This window comes from Sapajus apella, unplaced genomic scaffold, assembly GCF_009761245.1.
Source record: "Sapajus apella isolate SASKATOON/1434 unplaced genomic scaffold, GSC_monkey_1.0 scaffold214, whole genome shotgun sequence".
NCBI lineage: Eukaryota > Metazoa > Chordata > Mammalia > Primates > Cebidae > Sapajus > Sapajus apella.
Genome location: NW_022437154.1, coordinates 1254 through 12687, shown reverse-complemented (window position 1 = coordinate 12687; position 11434 = coordinate 1254). Strand labels below are relative to the sequence as shown.

The following is an 11434-nucleotide window of genomic DNA, read 5'->3' as shown; positions in this document are numbered from 1 at the left end:
CAGGAGGAGCAGCAGGAATTGTCAGCCTGGGGGCGGCTGCTCAGGAGGAGCAGCAGGAATGGGGCAGAGCCTGTAAGCCGGCTCCAGCTGCCCTCAGGTTTTACTTTCCAAGCCGATGGCCCCTGGAACATGCCAGCGCATACTGCTGTGTCCTGGGGCTAAGATGCTGCCTTAGGGACAGGCTTGTGTTGTCTGCTTTGCTCTGAGAGACATGCCTGACCGGAGGCCTGTTGTAGCTGTAGCCCAAGGTGCAATGTTAGTGTTTCCAGGCTGTTGACAGCACTGCCAGGCAGTGCGTGTGCGAGAGCAGGAGATGTCCTGGAGGAAAGGGACTGGGGACGCTTTCCTGGAGGTTCTCCTCCCTGGAATGAAGTTCTGTGCGTCCAGAAGGTGAGAGAGGGCGGCTCCGTCTGATGCCAGTTTGGGAACAGGATGAACTAACTCCTCCTTCCAGAACTGTGGGCCCCACTCTTTCGAGCTAATATTTCCCCTCCCTCATGTCATTGAGAAAAGAGATGCTGTGTCCCCTCCAGGGCCAGAGGTCCCTGGCCTCCACTGGCTGCCACAGCAGGGGGCCATTCTGGCAGGGGCTTCCGCATGCTGCTGTTCCTCCTCCAAACCTTTGCCCCAGCACCCAGCCCATGGTCCCTGCAAGGGGGACCTTGCTGGCTGTGAAGCCCGAAGGGCGGTCTCCACTACCTGTCCAAATGCACATGCCAGGACTGGGGCCTCCCTCCCCACCTGCTGGGAATTGCCAATTTTTAAATGGATGGGGTTTTTTTATGGGTTGAACCTCTCTGTTAATACTTCTGTATATTTTCACTACAGTTTATATTTTTTTAGGCTATTTTCTCAAAGTGTCTCCAGATTCCACATATCTATTTTATATAACAAGTTCTTATGTTGTGTGTATGACTCCCTGGTATGTATCTGCGCCAGTCTGAGCCTCTGAGTTGCTCTTCCCTCCGGCCGTGACTCTCACTGACTCACCGATGTGATGTGCGGGCCACTTCTTACCCAGGTAGCCTCCGGCGCTGCCTGTCACCGTGCTGACCGCTGTATGGTAGCAGCCAAGACTGCTGCTGGCTGGAGGCGGTTCTGGCTTCAACTGCAGTGTGTTGATGTGGCGAGCGTGCTAGACAGATAGATCGTCGGTTGAGTTTTCTGGCCACGTGCTTGTGTTGCACAGATCCCCCCCGCCATCCTGTAGTGTCATCTTCCTGTGTGTTCCCGGGCTTCTGGGCAGCTGGGCCTGCCTGGGGAAATGCTTGCAGGTGGGAGGCCGTACAGAGACCCAGTGTGCGCCCCTGAGCGTCCACCGCTGCTGGGCAACTGCAGGACGCCAGGGGGCGCCCAGTGACTCTGTCCTTTTATATCACAGCAGTGCCTGTGCTGATCTTCACGTTACACTTTGGAATTGTAATACTAAAGGAAGAAAGAAACTACTAATTTTGTATAATATTCTGCCTTGAGATTCACTTATAGTCACTTGTAATGGGGCTCTCCCCAAGGGCTTGGAGGGTGGGGCAGGGCTTACTGGTGTTGGGGGGCAAGGAGGAGCTCTCTGACCTTCCAGCTTCTGGGTGTTGGGGGGCAAGGAGGAGCTCTCTGACCTTCCAGCTTCTGGGTGTCCCTGCCCTGGGGTGGGTGTATCAGGATGGCTTTGCCAGCAGGGGAAGCCCTGGGAGGCCCCAAAAACCATGGCCAAGCTGCAGGTGTGGGCTGGGGGCACCGAAGTGGGAAAGCCGGGAGCTGGGCACTCCCTGTGTCCAAATAATCCCCCCTTCCAGCCACAAAGAACAGGCACCCCTCCTTCTGCCAGCTGCCACTGGGGACACCCCCAGCCATCAGTGGAAGAAAACACCAAGAATGATTAGGACCAAATGTCTTCCCATGGGGAGGGATGGGGGGTGGTTCCAGCAAGGATTCCCAGGCAGAGCAGGCCAAGGCCTGGCAGCGTTTTCTCTTCTGGAGACACAGATTTAGCGAGGCTGGGAGTTCCTGAAGTCACATGGCACAGCAGTGGTGGCAGTGCGTGGGTCAGGAGCAAGTCGACAGCCCTGCTCCCCACCCCTTGGAAGGGGTTGTCACCAGGGGCAATTCTGACTAAGGCCTGGGAAGCCATGGCTCAGAGCACGGGTCCCCAGGGTCTCTTTGGGCCAGCCAGGCTGCTGCAGACACAGACAGGAAGCATGCCTGATGCTCCCCCACCCTGCGGCTGCACAGCGGGGCCAGGACTCACGCTAGCTTGCCGAGTGACATGCTTTCCTGCGTGACCTCTGGGGGGCTGCCCTCTCTGTGTAAAGCCACTGCTGGGGCCCGTTTCCTCTTCCATCTGCTCAGGGTGGCCTGGAGCTCAGAGGTGGGCATTTGGGGCCTAGGATGGCCTGTGTCACCAGGGCATGTGGCCTTGGGCCTGTTACTTCCTCTCAGAGCCTCGGGGTCCTCCTCTGAGGATGGGGCTGTTGGTGTGAAACAAGGTGAGCACGTGGAGTTGGGAGCAGCAGGGCACGCACCTGCAGGCAGCCGCCCTGGCCACGCTCCCTCCATCGCTTCCAAGTCCTGGGACAGACGCTCATCACCAAGGGGTTCAGCCTCTGATACTGTTTCTTGGTCTCAGTCCCTAATTAGTGATTTTCAGTGGTGTCCCCTGTCCCCAGCATACACCTAGCTGAGTGGCGGCAGCTGCCACACGCAGACTCCGGGGCCCCACTCACCTTTTGTCGGGGGATGTATGCGGGAAAGTAGAATGTGCGAGGTGGCCCGGGTAGGCTGCAGGGCAACCTCTCTGAACCTTAGCGCCCCTGACCTGGCGAAGGGGCGTAACACCTTCCAGGGGCAGGGCTGCGGAGGCCAAGGCTCGAAGCCAGAGGGCAGCGTTGGATCCAGAGCTGGGCCTGGCCTGGGGGGACAGTGTGTGCCCCTTCCCCAGCCTCACCACCCCCGTCCAGCCCAGATTCCACGTATTCTACCCCCGGCCAGCCCAGATTCCATATACCTTCAAAGCACCTTCATGCCTATCTGTTTCTGCTGTGGGCGCCACAGTCTGGCTCCATGGGACTAGATTTCATGGGAGGGGAAGGGGCTGTGGGTAGGCAGGTACCAGGTAGCTGGACCATAGATAAATGTGGTAGGAACCTGGTGCTGGGGCTGGTGGTGGGGAAGGGGCCACTCTGAGGGGCATCAGGACCAGTGGTTTGGGGTATGCAGAACCTGGCTCCTTACCCCAACCACCTTAAGGAGGCTCCAGCAGCTCCCCGCCATGCAGAGGCCCCTGTTTCTAGAGGGCCTCCCGAACCAGCGTTGCAGGTCTCCAGCTGCTGCTCTCTCTCTCCCACCTGCCCATGGCTGACCCCCAGGACTCGAGAATGGGCACTGGTGGGCTGAGGTTTCTGGAGGAAAGGTCCACCCTGACCCCGTCACATGCCGGTGAAAGAGCCTGCCCGGGGCGACACCCTGCCACCCCATCTCCATCCTTGCTCAGCCTTGGTGTCCCCTGACAGAACCTGGCACAGAACTGCAGTCCCAGGGGCCTCCTGCCAGCCTGCAGCGGCCTCTGCCTCCTACTCCCGGCACATCCCCCTGTCCCAGTGCACCTGTCCTGCCAGGCCTCTCTGACCCCCTTCAGCCACGGGGGCTGCACTCAGCCTCAGCTTTGGTGTCGCAAGGTCCCATCTCCCAGGCCAGTCTTCCACTTCTCAGGTGGGCCAGGAAGCCTAGAGAGAGTGGACCTTACAGGCCGTCAGCAGAAACCAGGGGCTGAGCCCAGGCTGGCTGGTGAGGGAGGCCAGCTACAGGCTGTGCTTGTCAGGGCTGAGGCTTGGCTGGGCCCTCCTGCCTGCGGTTATCGGAGCTGTTTGAAAGGTGGCTTGTTTCCAGCCTCCTGGCCTTGCTCCTGATGCTGCTGCCGCTGCTGACAACCCCCAGCTGCCGCCCGGGCCCTGCTCATTCCAGCAGACCTCCGGGGGGAGGAGGACCAGGATGGGAGCAGCCAGCCCTGGGCCTGGGCCATCTTCCAGGCCCCGCAGAGGGCACGAGGCAGCAGGCAGGCTCCTCCAGCCCAGCTCCGGGCAGAGCTCCAAAGCGCACATCTGCAGGCTGCATCCTGCTCGCCCGGGGTGACCTCACATGAGCTGCTTCACCTCTCGGGCCTCGGTCCCCTCCTCTGCCAACCCCACCTCCGCAGCAAACGGTTGCGGCCATGCTGGGTCATTGCAGTGACCACACACTGGAGTTTCCAGGCTTTCCAAATACCCGCCACACTGTCCCACACGCCAGCAAAACATCCTGGGAATTCCAGGTCTCAAGGTGCAAGACACCTTCCTACTTCCCCTCCACTGGCAGCTGAAAACTCCTCACTGAGGACAGCGCCCAGGTTAGCCACCTAAGCAGCCCCACGCCACTCCCTGCAGCCCACTCACACCCACCCCAGGAAGACCTCGAAAGCCCAGAGCATGCTGGGCCATCCGTCCTTGGTTCCAGGCCTCCAGGTGCCTCAGTTCCTGTTCTCTGCTCCATCTGGTCCTCACCACCTAGATTGTAACCACCCCGCTCCCTGTGGCCAGCCCTATAGCCCTGACGGCAAGAGAGATGGTGCCAGCACCCAGCTCAGGTGGCTCACAGGAGCGCTCTGAGATGCTCGCTGGGTGGGTGCTGAGGGTAGGCAGGGCAGGGTGATGCCTCCTCTGGGAAGCCATCCCTGCGCCCTGTGCCTGACTGGCCTGCCCTTGCTCCCAGCTCCGCCGCCCTCAGTGCCTCCTTGGAGGGCCTGGTCCCATGCCTAGAGCCCACTCAGTACTCGAACCCCACTCGCACTGTGGGATCAGCTCCTGCAGCAGAGAGGGGTGTGAGAACAATGGGGACAGCCCTCAAGGCTGCCGGGCAGCGAGCCCCTCGCACGGGACATGAGTGAAAGGCCTGGGCAGAGCCCCGGGATGGAGCCCTGATGATGCAGCAGCGGGCAGAGACGTGGGCGAGACACCACTGTGCCCGAGGGATGGGGCAGAGGACCTGCCCAGCCCACAGGCAGGAGGGGTGGAGACAGGTTTCACAGCCGGGGCCCAGCCCGCCAGGCTCCGTTGTTATCAGGTGCAGGTCTGAAAGCCCTGAACATGCACCAAATCTGTGCCAGTGTCATGCTGTGCCCGCCAGGGCTGTGCCTGGCGCTGTGCTTTGTCACATTACTTCATTTAATCTTCCTGACCCTCTTCTCCCAAGCTGTCCCCATTTTACAGATGAGAAAACAGTGACCCAGCAAGGCAAAGCAACCTGCCCAGAGTCACTCAGCAGCCAGTGGGACAAAGACTCAAACTCTGGCCCAGCTGACTCCAGGGCCCGGCTCAGGGCCCACAGCTGAGATTTTTGAACCCATTCGTTCCAAAGAAGCCTGGCAGAAGGTGTCCTGCCCACCTGAGGCTCCTCTTCTGTTGCTGGCCTTTGCTGGGCTCCCTGATCACCCCAAGTTCGTCATTCCCGCCTCAGACTTCACACCTGCTGTCCCCTTGATCCCTGTCCATGGCATCACTGACTCCTCCCCAGGCCCCTCCTGGGAAGGCCTTCCCTGACACCACAGCACACGTGCCCTTTCCTTGTCTGTTTCTCCCTGGGAGGCTGTGAGCACCAGCAGGGCAGGACCTCATCCAGTCACTGCTGCACGTGCTTCGGCCAGAGACAGCCTGGCTGTCAGCCACACTCAATAGCTGCTTCACCCAACCCAGGACTGACCAGGCACCACCAAGCCGTTGCTCCCTGCTCTGGGCAGGTCACCAGACGCTGCTGTTCACCACCGCCACAGGCCTCAGAGTACTGGGGTGCAGGGAAGGAGTCAGGGCACAGCCAGGGTCTGAGGGTGCCCCCTCCCCTCAACTGGACCCCCAGGCCTCACCTCCCTCGAGGAAGAGGTGTAGCAGCTGAGGCAGGGCTGGGCCCCGCATGGCCGGTGCGTGGGCGGCTTGGCTGGCCCCGGCTGACAATGGAAGGGTCGCAGCGGCCGGAGGTCCCGTGTGTCTGAACACTGCACGTCCCGCACTGAGGAGCCTCCACTGCAGCTGCGGGAGTACTGGGGACGGAGAGACGCGTGTGGACACCCCCCACGTGCAGGCCCACACGTGTGACCCCATGAGGCGTGTGGCAGGGAAGCCATCAGGCCCACGCTCCAGCCTGGGGCAAATCCCTGAAGAGCCCCAGCGAGAGGCCAAGGCTGGCAGGCCCCAGGCAAAAGGTGCCCGGCCAGGGGCTGCCATGGGCGGGGACAGACCAAGAAAGCGAGGAACAAAGACAAGCTGGTGAAAGACAAGTCCAGATGGGGTCGGAAATACAGAGGAAAAGAGGGCAAGCCAGACAAAGATAAAGGCTCCCAAGAGACTCAGAATCCCGTGTGACTGGGCGCCCAGATGTGCAGCCCGGAGCCCTGCCCTGCCCTGCTGCTGCTCTCGGAACACAGGCCCTGGTTACCCAGGGCTTCGCCCTGTGCCCTGGGGCTCCCTGCCCTGGCTCCTTTCTCATGCACCCTTCTCCAGGTGCCCCAGTGCCAGGTGGCACAGGGCTGCAGGTGGCAGCGGCGGGCAGGCTGGGGCCAGCCAGCAGGGGGGGCAGTCCTTATCCCGTCAGGAGCTACAGCGCACTGGCCTCCAGACGGCACCTGGGCCACAGGTGGTAGAGCACTGCGGGGCATGGACCCATGAAAGCCAGGCAGACCCCATCCCCGCCACGCCCCCACAGCCAGGAACTAACCACCTAGGCCAGCGTGACCTCAGTAAGACAGGGCCTTCTTCTTGGCCTCAGTTTCATTATTGCGAAACAGACTCTTCCACCCACATCCCAGAAAGAGAATAAAAAGTCAACCCCCCCAGCAACCAACTGTCCCTGCCTACAAGGAACAAAGGGCCTGTGCTGCCTGCCAAGGAGGGTGGGGCCACTGAGGACACAGCCAGGTGGCAGTGGGCTGAGCCCAGCCTGGAGAGGCCAGGCTGAGCCTCAGGGAATCTTGCTGCCTGCCGGGCAGGACTGGGCCTGGTGGCCATGCAGGGACCCTCCCCACTGCACAGCTGAGTGAGCTCCGTCCTGGGGCATGCTGCCAGAGTGTGCCCACCCCTGCCTTCCCTGAGGCCTCCTGTGCTGCTCAGAAATGCGCCCGGGGTCCCCCCACCCCAGCTCCACCGCTCAGATGGGAAACAGTCCTGCCGGGCAGACTGGCCCCAGGGTCCTGGGGAGGGTGGCAGGACTGGGCTGGAGCAGTGCTCCTCCCACCTCATGGCACCTCCGCCTACCCAGCCATCAGTTCCCCAATCCTGGGAACCCCTACCCCGTCGCACTCTGCTCATTTTCAGGTGACGAAACCGTCACCAAGGTCCCACCCGACACAAACTCCCCACCCACCCAGCCCCTGGCTCCAGTTTCCGGACTGGGGACCTGTACAGGTGCGGGGGCCATGCCTCAGCCAGGCTGGGGGCCAGGGGCTGGGTCTCAGGGGCTCTGCGGCTGTTGGTGGGGTTGTCCCAAGCTGGCATGGACAGTAGCCCAGAGCTCAGGGGCACCTCACCGCTGAGGGACTCAGGCTGGCCCTTGGGTCAGGACCTTGGGGTAGGCTCAGGCTCAGACTCAGGTGTGTGCCTGAGGCCAGTCAGGGTTGTGGGGAGAAAGGTCCCCCCACATTGCCACAGTCTGCAGGTCCCAGGAGCCTGGTCCTTGGGTTGAGAAGTTGGGAGTCCCCGGCTCTGGGGGACTGTCCCTGCCCTCCATCTCTGGTGGAGGGGCTATGGGTGTAGGAGGGGGAAGGGAGGAGCCGCCCCCACAGTGGGCCACAGCTCACTGTCTGCAGGTCCCAGGCCACCCTCCAGAGCTGGCTTCCAGGCCACAGTCCCTCCTGTCCACAGCTCCACCACGTCAGGACCAGGAGAGGAGTGGGTGCTGCCGACGGGACAAAGAGGGCAGCATGGGGCTGGGTCTTGGGGCAGATGGGGGGCTCTGTGGCCCCCGGGTTCCTCATCATCCTTGGAAACCTCATTGGTCCTGTCCACCATGGAGGGGGCAGCTGGCGCTGGCTGTCCTTGCCAACTGGGAAGTCATTTTGGCTTCCAGGGGCAGCAGGCATCTGCATGCCATCAACAGAAACCCTGGGCCAGGGCAGGCTGGGGAGCCCAAGGTCTGGAGCCCCTATAGGGGCGTCTTTCTCGGGCAGGAAATTGACCAGAGTTCCCAGGGGTCAGCTCTGAGGGTGGGGGTGGGGAGCAGCTGGTCTCGCTGGGCCAACGGCTAGGGGACCAAGGTCCCAGTGCTCCCTCCTCTGTGGCTGCAGCAGGCTCTGTGGCAGGCACTGGGCTACCCTTGGAGGGCGCAGCAGGACGGCCGTGTGGTGGGGGCGTCCTATCCCCTGTCCCCGCCAGGTCTAGATAGTGCTCTTCAAAGGCCGATAGGACAGGTCCTCGTGGAAGTTGATGAAATTGTCATCCACAAACACGGTCCCCACGGTCTCCAGGGCTGCCTCCTCACTGGTGTTGCCCATGCTGGCTGGCCTGGGTGCTGAGGAGGCTGAAAGGCATGGGGCCAGGTGGCATGGGATGAAGTCAGCCTCATGAAGAGCTCGTGGCTGGAGGAGCTGCTGCCTGAGCCTTCAGGGTCCAGTGAGTCCAGGGGCCTCGGACAGGGTGGCAGAGAGCAGGTGACTTGGCGGGCTGGCTGCTGGGCCTCGTCACAGGGGGCACCAGTGTCACTGGTGCAGAGGACACTTTGGTGCTGAGTGCCCTCCCCGAGGGCACTGCGGGGGAAGTCAGGGTGAGGGGCTCAGGCTGGGTGTCGGGCTGCCAGGGGACACTGGGGCAAGGTGGGGCAACCTGTCCACTGCCTGGTGTCAGAGTGGCAGGGACCCCAGCCAGCCCTCTCTGGCCCTAGCCAGCTCAAGGTCATGGCTATGGCCACAGCTTACCAGGGGCTTCCTGAACCCTGAGGCTTTGGAGTCAGAGGCTGGACCCTGGAATGCTCCAGGCTCCCTCCCACTCACAGTACCAGGCAATAAGGGCTGGAGGAAGGCTTTCTGCCTTTCTGCAGCGCAAGACCAAGGGTCGCACTGGAGACAGGCCCCTCCCATCCCACACTCCCCTGAGACCAGTTCCCCACAGCCCAGGTGGCTGGACAGGGCATGTGGCGGTTGGAAGGGGTTTCAACCGGGGGCTGGGCAAGCTGCTCACAGGCGAGCAGCCCCAGGGCGGCATGCCCCTGCCCTGTTCTAGAAATATCTGTAAATACTCACATATATATACACACCTACATGTGGCTGACCACCTCACCTCTGGAACTGGGAATCAGTCACCGTGCTGTCCTTGTGGTGGAGTCGTAAGGCCCAACAAGAGAAAGCTGTCCCCTGACACTGTCCCTCCAAAGTGCGCCACCTCCAGTGATCCTCCCTGTCACCCAGGCCCCGCCATCCCTCCCACCCCTGCCAAGCATGGTGGTGCTGTGCAGGCAGCCCTGTGGCCTGATGGTCTCTACCAGTCCTGCTGTCCCTCAGCTGAGAGTCAAACCCATTTCTGGACGACAGGGAATGTGTCCTCTGTGGACTGTGTTCTCTGTGGAGCTCATGGGAGGGGAAAGGCCAAGCCATTTCTGGGGTGCTGTTGGGAGCAGTGAAAACGCCTCACCCTTTCCAAGGGACACTGTTCCCGGAAAGCCCCTGGAGCTTAGCTGGTCTTATCCTGTGAAGCCGGCTCTGGCCACTAGGGGGCAGGAGGGCCATGAACTCAGCCTGGAGGGAGCCTGCGGGCACCCAGCACTCTGGACGGACAGACAGAACAGGCCACCAGGTGCAGACAGGAGAGGGAGGCAGGGGGCTGGAAGAAAGACGCCCGGGGTGGATGGAAGTCAGCGCCTTTGGGTGCTGGTAACTGCCTTCCCGGCCACCGCTGGATCAGGCTTCTGAGCCTGCTGGTTGTCAGGGCCGGACGTGCCATGGCAGTCCCCGGGAAATCCCCAGGTGTCACCAGGCAGCACACAGGTAACAGGCCTGGAAGGTCCCCAACAGCCCAGCTGGACATGCTCAGACACTCTGGGGCTCCTCGTTCAGTGGCACAAACTCCAGGACCCAGTAAGGGAAACAGGAATACACCAGGTGGAGCAGTGTGACTAAATCCATTTATTCCAAAATAAAAAACAAAATAAACAGGAGTTGCATCACCAGGGAGCCACGACCCTATCCCCGCCTCCTTCCTCTGTCCTCTGCTATCAATAAACAAGTTTCCCAGCCGCAAATAATTATTAAAACCTCCTCCCCATGTGCCAGTTCCAACCTCTCCCAGGTACGATACAGGGGGTGCCCCAAACCCCTAAAATATACAACATGTTACACAGATACAATATGTACACTGGGGAAGGGTGGCCAGCCCAGCAGCCCGTGCCCTCGCCTGGTCCACAGTTAGCGCCACTGTCCTGCCTCAGCTGCCGCTCTGAATAAGAAGATGGGAGCCCCCTGAGGGAAAAGTTGCTTTGGTGAGGGGAAGGAGGCCATCAGGCTCCTCCAAACCAACCAACTCCAGCAGCCTCTGGCTCTTAAATAACAGTCATTGTCATCCAGAAATTTGATGACTCAGCCCTGGTCAAAGTGGCAAAAGGTTCGTCTCCCCCCATTAGACAGGGGTCTTGTCTTGCTACCCTAATAATAAAGGGGTGACTGGGAAGGGGTGGGACATGGTGGGGGCGGAGACTCCAGCCCCCCTTCTCCAGGCCTTGCTGACAGGGGCATGCTGTTATTTATTTTTATTTTCATCCCATGACTTAAAAAAAAATCTCATAACTTCCTTTTCATAACATTTATAACTTTTCATAAAATTTTTCTTTTTATCCACAATGCTTTTTGCCACAACGTTTCCATTTTTTATCCAATGACTTTTTTATCCCTTGACTTTTAATCCCATAAATTTTATTAGTTGTGTTCTTTTAATAAACACACTTGCATAGCTATATTACAATTTTGTAAAAATAAAAACACATTATCTCATGCCAAGTGTGCCCAGCATTTGCAGAGTCTCAATGCCTTTAATACTATTTTTGTCAAGACACAAAATTTTAAGGCAAAAACAGCACTTTGCAGCAATTGAATAATTTATTACATTACAGGAGCATCACAGCAGCAGTCAATAATGCCGCTTTAGACAAAAGGCCCAGGATTTCCAGCTTACATTCTGTTCACAAGAGTTCATACATTGGTAAAAGTCATTCTTAGAAAACTTGGCAACTAAAGCTTTGGACTGGAATTGGCATTTCCTTCTCTACTTTTTTTTCCCCTGGTTTCTTTTAAACTGCGATATTCATAGTTTAAAATGTTTTAAGTAATTTCAAAACATTAAGATAGCAGTTACATGTTTTAATAGTTATCTTGAAAATGACTCTTTAAGATAAAGTATTGGAGAAGCTATATTATGGATAGGATAGGACTGATTTCCAT

General features: G+C 59.3%; 1 pseudogene; it reads right to left on the bottom strand.

The window, feature by feature from the left end:
• Window positions 1-7275: 7275 nt before the first annotated feature.
• Window positions 7276-9768, bottom strand: LOC116544361 (annotated as a pseudogene).
• Between the last annotated feature and the right edge of the window lie 1666 nt (window positions 9769-11434).